Below are 9353 nucleotides of genomic sequence, written 5' to 3'. Positions count from 1 at the left end.
AGGGAGGAGGGAAGGGGGGGCGCCGAGGAGGCGTGGGACCCGAGCGAAAGGAGGGCGTTGTAATCGAAGCTTGGGTCGGGGGGCGGGGGAGGGGGGGAGGCAGGAGGAAACCGCGAGAACGTGCGCTTACGCACGCACACGAGCCTAGGCTGGAGCCCCGCGTGCTGGAGACGAGCTAGGGCGAGGTTTGAGAAGAGAACGTTAGGAAACAGAACATTGTGAGACCAAGCGCCAGCAGACTCGAGCCCCCCCCGTGGGGTGGGGTGGGGTGGGGTAGGATGGGGTGAGGGAGCCCGGCCGCAGATGGTAGCGGAAGGGCCTCGCAGGGAGCATCAAGCGCTTCTTTCCTCATCGCCCCAGCTGCGCGCGCCCGGGCTGGGTGGCCTCATTGGCACGCCTCACACCTGGAGGATTGAGAGGGCAGCCTCCCCCTGGTCCGCCCGGGAGGAACCTGGACTGACGTGTATAGAGAGCCCCGCCCCACTCCGCCGCAGTAAAGCCTGGGGCGACCCAAAGAAAAAGGGGCGAGGAGGACGGGCAGCCTGCCCCTGGTCAAGCGCGGCCCGCGTTTTTAAACCTGCTTCCCTCACGACCTTGGACTCTTAGCACTGCCTTTGCTGGACGCCCCCATTAAAGGCACTCACGAAAAAGCCTTTCTCCCTCCTACTCCTACACCTGCTGCAGGCTCCTGGTAGCGCCCAGTGACTGTCCTGGCGGGTTAGGGCTCCAGTCTACTCATCAGCCCCCTGCTGTGTTTAGGTTATAGATGGGTGTAAGGGTTTTCCACGTTGTCGTTACAAAGGTAGACTCTTGGCAGCTATGGAACAGACTTGGAGCTGCCCAAGGATCAAAGAATTACAGAATCTGAGACAGGAGCTCAAACAACAGACAATCTCTTCTCCAACAGACACCAAGTGGGCATCAGCCCCTTCCTTTGTGAAGGAGGACCACTAGAAGCAGCACATTCCCCTTAGGTATAGCCCTACTAGTTGGGAATTTTTTTCCTAACTTCAACCCTGACTTTACCTCTGTGACTACCTGTTCTGCCCTTTCAGGCTAAGCAGAAAACAGGTCTAATCTTTCTTTTGACTAAAAGCCCTTCACATACTTAAAAGGCAGAAGTTGCTTTGCTCTAAGTCTTCTTTTCGGACCAGATACCTTCAATTGCTTCAGCTTTTCTTCATAGGGCCAACTGAACCGTAGGTGACCAAATAGAGGCACCTCTTGGTAGCATCCTTCAACTTGCCTTCCCAAAATGTAGCCCAATAATGAACACAATACTTCTCTGTGATGTGACCAGGTGGGTCTATCATCTTCCACAGTTTGTCTCTCATAATTAATGTAGCTTAAGATCAAATACAATTGGGGTTTGGTTTTTTGGTTTTGACTGCCTGATTATCACTCTGCAGATTCATATGAAGCTTGTAGTCCACGAACATCTTCATATCTTTTTCAGCTGAATTGTCTAGCTCATGCCTTTTTGTTTTGAATTTTTGAGTGTAATGTTCTACATTCATTCTTGTTAAATTTCATTTTATTAGATATGGCCCAGTATTCTATCCTGTCAAAGTCTTTTTTGGCTCTACAAACCTACTAACTTTGTGTCATCTGCAAATTCACTAAGCTCATGATCCATACTATTATCCATGACACACCTTAAATAGTGGCAGGACCAAAGGCAGATGGTTTTGTTACTCCCACTACGAGCCTTCCAATTTCATACAGAACCATTAATAGCTAATTTTGGGGCCAAGTCATTCAACCAATTTTTGAATCCATCTAACTGTACCAATACATCTCTATCTTGTTTATGAGGATAGTGTGAGAGTCTGTCTAAAGTCAAGGTGTTTTAACAAAAGTATCGTGTTTGCCTCAAGGCCTTTCTTGGAAAAAAAAAAACCCAAAGATGACCAAAACAGGGTTTTTTTTTTCAGGAAGTCTTCTGTGTTTGAAGACATTTGCTTCTCTCAAGCAAACTGATAGAAACCACTAGAGAAAACAAATAATTTGTAACCTTAAAAAAGTAGTCGGCAGTTGTTTGTATATACCTTTTTATTGATATACTGTCTTTATGATGTTTTCTTTATGATGTATGTCATACCACTTGAGGCCATAAACTGAGGAATGAAAAACATTCCAGTCCTACATCTTGACTAATACATTGTGGGTTTGTAATAAATACTCTAACAACAGTTAAAAGCGTAGAATTACAGATGTTTAGAAATGGAATGAATCTAAGAGGTCATCACCTGCACTTGACATGAAGAAACCAAGTCCCAGAGAGGAAGTGACTTGTCCAAGTTCAAACTACAAGTTAGTAATAGTCTAGATTGGAACACTGTTTATCACTCTGTAGGTTTGTCATAATGATGCTTACCCTGGGTACTACAAAGAACACTTAGAACATTTATACATACATACACATATATGTTTGGGTATATGTATATATGTGCATACATATGTACACAACACCCATTTCTTTAGGATATCTGCCATTAACATATACCACCACACCCATTTCTTCAGAGTACTCTTTGCTAACACCTCTCCACTAAACTACAGATACATACCAATATGGCATTATTTGCTTTCTCTACCCATGTTGGTTTAGCTTGGCACAAGCCAAAGGAAGCACTGTCAATAGTTGGTTTATTTTTTTTCTACCTTGTGCTAGCCAAGAAAATCTAACATTTTTTAATGTGATTTGTTTTTAGTTCTTTAACATCATTCCGATGTTAAATGTTAATGAAGGTAGGGGACCTGGGCATGTGATTCCCAGTTACCTCTCTCTTTGATTCAGAGTTGGGGCAGAGCCTGGGCATAGAACTCTACAGTCTTATTCTGTGTAAGTCAGTAGGGTTGATGTTTGTGGCAAACTGTATCTACCAATAGTCATATAATTCCTGTTAGGGCCAGTGCAGGTTCACTTGGCTCATAGCCTTCATATGAATGATTATCTTCTATCTAAAAACAACCCTAGGCAAAGTCCACTAAGATACATGGTTCTTTCTAGACCAAAGTATTCTTGGTCCTTCCATCTCATTGAATATTCCCTCCTATGTAGATATGGGTCCACTCTCCAAAACCTCAGCCTCTGCCCCACTTAATTTAAACCAGAGACATAAATTCCAAGGTTTGGCTATCTTGAATAGAAATTTATGGTAATGTTTATTCCTGCTTATGTGACATAACTAGTAGAATCTAGTGGTATGACATCTGAGTCTTAGACATAGTAATCACTGTTTTATTTGTTTCTTTTTATTCCTTTGATCAGGCATCAGTAGCCAAGTGACCAGAGATCATTGTGTCTAGTAGGCACTTAATCAAAAGCTTGTGGGTTGATTTTTTATGAGCCCCTTAAATACTTTAAAAAAAATTGCAACTTACATATAGACCTTGCTTCAATATTTAAATGGATATGTAATCCCATCAATATGGGTATTCCTCCACTATAGTAGATCAACAACCCATCCATTCCTTATTTTCTCATGTGATTCTTGGCCATGTTCTTCTATAGATCCTCCACAGAGCACTGCCTGGCATGCTGGAATCCATTCTCTAATTATTTTTACATTTTATGGATACCAGAGGAACACTGGGGCTGACCATCTATCATCTCTTATTTTTGCCACATAATCAGACTGCCTCCTTTTATGTTCACATTGTTGTTGAGTTGTTTTGCAGTCATGTCCAATTCCTTGTGACCCCATTTGGGGTTTTCTTAACAAAGACACTCCTTCATTTTATGTTCATACATTCCCATAGCAATAGTCCTTGTGCCATTTTTTGGTAAATAGACCAAGGGAGGCTCAGACCCATGATCAATAGGTCATCACTGGTGATCGATAGGTCATCACTGGAATGCACTTACCGTGCATCTTTTTGATGTCTGTTTGGTCATTTCCAACTTTGATTTCTTAAACTTCTGGTTTCCAAAGATTTGGATTCACATAATATTGATAGAAAATTTGCATTAAAAGAAAAATAAGCAAACAAACCCAAATGGCTCTTTGTTCCAGGGAGTAGCTTGGGATCTTTGAAAACTGCAGAATTTTCCATCTGAAATCCAATCTGTTTTCTTTTTCCAATTCAGTTTTTTGGACACAACTTGTCCATCTTCAGTCTGTGTCCCAGATACACGTACTAATGTGCTAACTTGAAGGACTAGCCATCCAAGAGCATTCCATAATATGTACAATATATTTGCATAATTTTGTTTCTAATTTTTTAATACAGATTGTAAGGCTGATCTCTTTTAGTTAATCATAGCTATAATCTGGAAGCCCCTGTAATGTTCTTGGGTTTAATGTAGTCAGCATAATGCCATTCATAAACAGGAACATCTGGAGTACCTCACGTATCTTGCACAAGACATCCATGACAGTAGTGAATACCTTTGGCAAGCATACATTTCCTTATTTTGTGCCCCTACTTAACATTAAGAATCAGAAGATTGTCAAACAGAGATATCTCTATCTTTGAATTTGTCAAAGAATCTTCTGTGTTGACATATGCATAAGAGGTTCCTTGTTAGAAGAGAGAGCCTTTAAAAACTGTGTTTTGATCTATCAAGTCAAATGCATTTTATTGTAATTCATAAATAATAAATATAGTTGCATTCTCTGCCCTTTTCAGTAAGTCCTGTAAATATAAAGGTGTGGACTACTGCTACTACTACTTGATATCCCTATTGATTATTTTCGTAAAAAATGTTTTTATAGATTTAAAAAAATGAACATATGGGTTGCTAATAATGTCCTTCCAGTCTCTCTTTTTATGTATTGTTATTTTCCCCCCATTATGAGGATTATCATACTGTCCTTGAGATATCTTATAAAAATGGTACCTCAGAGCTTCCAAAATTGTCTACTCTAGCACAGATTTCTTCATTATGTACTTATTTAGTTTAGCCACTTTTGGATCATAGGAGCATAGATTTAAAACTGGAAGAGATTTAAAGGCTAACTAGATTAACCCACCTCTCTATTTTGCAGATGAAGAAACTGAGACAGAATTAGGTTGTCCAATGTCTTAAGTCACTAAAGTACTATTTTTATATCTGGGAGGGAATCTAAACGTGATAAATAGATCACTACAGAAACATTGACACATTTGTCCCATTTACCTCTGTCCTTCTACCAGTTTCATTTATAAATCATCTTAGGATGATATTTTTTTTGGAGGGCAATTGGGGTTAAGTGACTTGCCCAAGGTCACATGGCTAGTTTTTGTGTTAAGTGTCTGAGTTCAAATTTGAATTCAGGTCCTCCTGACTCCAAGGCCGGTGCTCTATTCACTGCGCCACCTAGCAGCCCCATTTTAGGATGATATTGTTTAGTGGGATCTCATGCCAAGCATTCTGCAGACTTGTGTTCACTTTCACTGCTTTTCACTGTTTTATGAGATCATACTCCTTGTGATCTCCCATCTAGAGCCTCCTTAGTTTTCACAAATGAGTTTGAATTCTACCTTCCTGTAGTCCTTCTTGAATACCACGTCTCTCCACCATGGCAGGCATCAAATGTTTGCTGGCTCTCTGGGCTTCCTTATTTGGCAGTTCATCCTTCCGTTGAACTTTTTATAGCAAATATTGATAATCGAGGTAAATGTCTTTACCTTTTTCCATTTTTTCTTTTACTTTGATGGCTTATTTGAAGAGGTCAGCTTGAAGCTGTTGCAATTGTTTACAATGACTTCTCATTCTTAGCCTTTCTTTTAATTTGATATTGATCTTCACCTTTGTTCTGCCTTAGTCAATGGTCTTACTACACATAGCTGATTCTGATGACTCCCACATCAATATCTAGTCATTTCCTGTCTGTTAACATGTCTCTTAGGAAGTAGTAAAAAGAATATTGGACTTGGAGTCAGGAGATACCTGAGTCTGAACTCCACTTCTTTTTTTGGAGGGCAATTGGGGTTAAGTGACTTGCCCAAGGTCACATGGCTAGTTTTTGTGTTAAGTGTCTGAGGCTGTATTAGAACTCAGGTTCTCCTGACTCTAGGGCCAGTGCTCTATTCACTGCGCCACCTAGCTGCCCCTGAACTCCATTTCTGATACTAGCTATGTGACTATGGGTAAGGCACTTAATCTCTGTGAGCTGAGATTATTATTATTATTGTTATATATTATTAATCTCTGAGATAATGCCTATAGTCTCTACCTAATGGCTCTTATTGCAGATCAAATAAGATAAAGTTTATGAAGTACTTTGCAAACCTTCAAGGGCTTTATAAATGCCAGCCATTATTAGTATGTCAGTTTTATGTTTTATAACGTTATTTGGTATTTGCCATGTACGTTACTTTCTGAATCTTTTCTGGGAAAAAATATCCACACTCTGGGTGTAAATTCTCTGAGCAGTCTCCTTTGAGGTCTTTCCTTTTTCAAATCTGAGCAATGTTTCCAAACATATTTTTTCTACATCTTGCCCTTGTGCTCACCTTCACGTTGAAGTCATCAAGTGTCCTAGTATATAGATTGTTTGGAGTAGCTTAACAAGTTCTCTGTGGAATTTCTCTACTTCTGCAACCTCTCCAACCGACGTTGACACATAAACTGCAAATAATCTTCATGGTGGATTGCTTATTGCTTAGGCTCATCATGAGCACTGTAAGACTAGGTTACTTAAGTGTCCCATGAAAATGATGTTTATTACGGCCTTTGGATATTGTCTCTCCAAGGAGATATTATGAGATATTCTTCTATTGAGCTGCAACTTCCCTTTGTCTTCTGATTTCATTTATACTTACAATATTGACACTGACGTGGTCCATTTCTTCTAATGTATATATCAATTTCTTGATCATTGGATAAAGGTCTCACATTTAAGTATTACTGTTAAATTAATGTTTATAGTCCATTTAAAATCTTTGAGATTCTTAGTACCCTTTAACCCCTTTTTTACGACTCTTATCACTGCGTCACCACACAGGGGAGAGAGCCACACAGAGCAGAGTACTATTTAAATTTTTTCCTTGTTTCATGTGTTCCTGTAGCCAAAAATTAATTATCTAATGAACAATATGCTGGTCATGAGCCTTACTGCATTTAGTTCTGCCTTAGGTGATCCTTAGCACTGTCTACCTAAAGATTGAACTTGGTCACTTAATTAACTTTATATAACATACATTTGTAGTGGACCCAACCAGCACTTTTTTGTGATTTTTTTTTCTTCAGCTTCATTCAACAGCATATATGTAGGAGTCAAGGTAATGGAGGGTAGGAATGTTCCAAGGATGAGGCTTGGCAGGGGAAGATCAGTAGTACAAGGGGCAAGTAATTTAAGAGAATAGTATAGAGCTGATCTGGTTCACCAAGGGATCAAGATTTGGAAGGGAGGAGACAGTAGCTGGTACAAGGGTGATGGCCTGGGAAAGAAATGAGGAGTCAAGGGATTGAAGGTCAATGTATGGATGAAGAGCAGAATTTGTGTTTTCAAGGCCAAGGGACAGGTAGAATGACAATAGATTGTGATCAAATAAGGGAATTTTAGAATTCATAAACATGGGAGCTGTCATGAGTGTGGAAATAACTATGGGTGATGGCTAAATCAAGGGCATTTTAATATTTGTAGGTGGCTCAGATGGGGTGGAAAAGTACATCATGGATGTTAACCAGAGCGGAGCCAAGATGGCGGAATAGAAACAGGACTTCCATGTGGCTCCTGCTCCCACCTCTTCCCATTCATGTAAAAAATGACTCTAAACAAACTTTGGAGCTACAGAATCCACAAAATGACAGAGAGAAGCTAACCTCCCACTGAAGACAGCCCAGCAGACTGGCAGCAAGGGGCCAGTGCAGTGCCCTGGGAATTGAGCCCAGCCCCACATAAGCTGGTGGTTTTAGCCTCAGGGTGGCCACAACCAACCATGGGCTGGAGGAACTTCAGATCACCAGCAGCTGTGGCAGTTTGCAGAATTATCAACCTATAGATTCTAAGGACAGAGTGAAAGGTCAGTGCAGTGTGGACTTTGGGAACAGGGAATTCAGCCTTTACCTCCTGGAGAGAGAAGCTGCTGAGGCGCCTTGGCTGTGCAGCCACCGCCACATGACTGCTTCAGAGCTCCTGTCCTGCAGATTGTAGGGGGACCAAGCAACCAGTGTGAGGGGTAATTCCTCTTGCTTTAACCTGCTTGGATCTGGATTGTGGTTTAGGGTGGAGGTCCTGGGGTGCATGACCAGTTTGCCAGAGTGTGTGGAGGCTTCAGAGAGGGCACCCAACTAATATCTACAGCAGCTGCAAAAACCCCAGTGATTTGGGACAAAGCTCCCCTTTCTGGTAGCAGAGTTCAATTATGGCAAAAAGCTCAAAAGTCAAGTAATTCAGTGGCAACATGAGCAAGCAAAGGAAGCAAAGCAAGCAGCAATCTGACTTTAAACTCCTATTTTGGGGACAAAAAAGCAATTCATGGAATAGGAAGAAAACAAGAAAGTCAGAACTCCTGCACCAAAAGCTTACAAGAAAAATATGAGCTGGTTATAGGCCATAGAGGAGCTTAAGAAGGATTTTGAAAACCAAATAAGAGAAGTAGAGGAAAAATTGGGAAAAGAAATGAGAGTGATGCAAGAGAATTATGAAATGAGAGTCAACAACCTGACTGAAGAAAATAACACCTTAAAAAACAGACTCACTCACATGGCAAAAGAGGCTTAAAAAGCCTCTTTAGGAGAAGAATGCCTTAAAAAGCCAAATTTGCCAGATGGAAAAAGAATCTCAAAAGCTCACTGAAGAGAATCATTCTTTCAGAATTAGATTGGAGCAAATGGAAGCTAGTGACTTTATGAGAAATCAAGATACTATTAAACAGATCCAAACAAATGAAAAAATAGAAGGCAATGTGAGATATCTCATTGGGAAAACTGCTGACCTGGAAAATAGATCCAGGAGAGATAATTTTAAAATTATTTGCCTACCTGAAAGCCATGATCAAAAAAAGAACCTATAAATCATCCTTCAAGAAATTCTCAAGGAAAATTGCCCTGATGTTTTAGAACCAGAGGGCAAAATAGAGTTGAAAGAATACACCAATCACCTCCTGAAAAAGATCCCCAAAAGAAAACTCCTAGGAATATTATAGCCAGGTTCCGGAGTTCCCAGATCAAGGAGAAAATATTACAAGCAACCAGGAAGAAACAATTTGAATATTATGGAAACACAATCAGGATAGCACAGGATCTGGCAGCTTCTACACTGAGGGATTGACGGGCTTGGAATATGATATTCCAGAGGTGAAAGGAGCTGGGATTAAAACCAAGAATCACCTACCCAGCAAAACTGAATATCATGTTTCAGGGGGAAATATGGTCATTCAGTGGAATAGAGGACTTTAAAGCATTCTTAATGAAAAAA

Source organism: Petaurus breviceps, unplaced genomic scaffold, assembly GCF_028583685.1.
Source record: "Petaurus breviceps papuanus isolate PSGF00001 unplaced genomic scaffold, PetGlider_PUasm1.0 115, whole genome shotgun sequence".
NCBI lineage: Eukaryota > Metazoa > Chordata > Mammalia > Diprotodontia > Petauridae > Petaurus > Petaurus breviceps.
The sequence above is the reverse complement of the archived record's forward strand: the minus strand, read 5'-3'. Positions refer to the sequence as shown.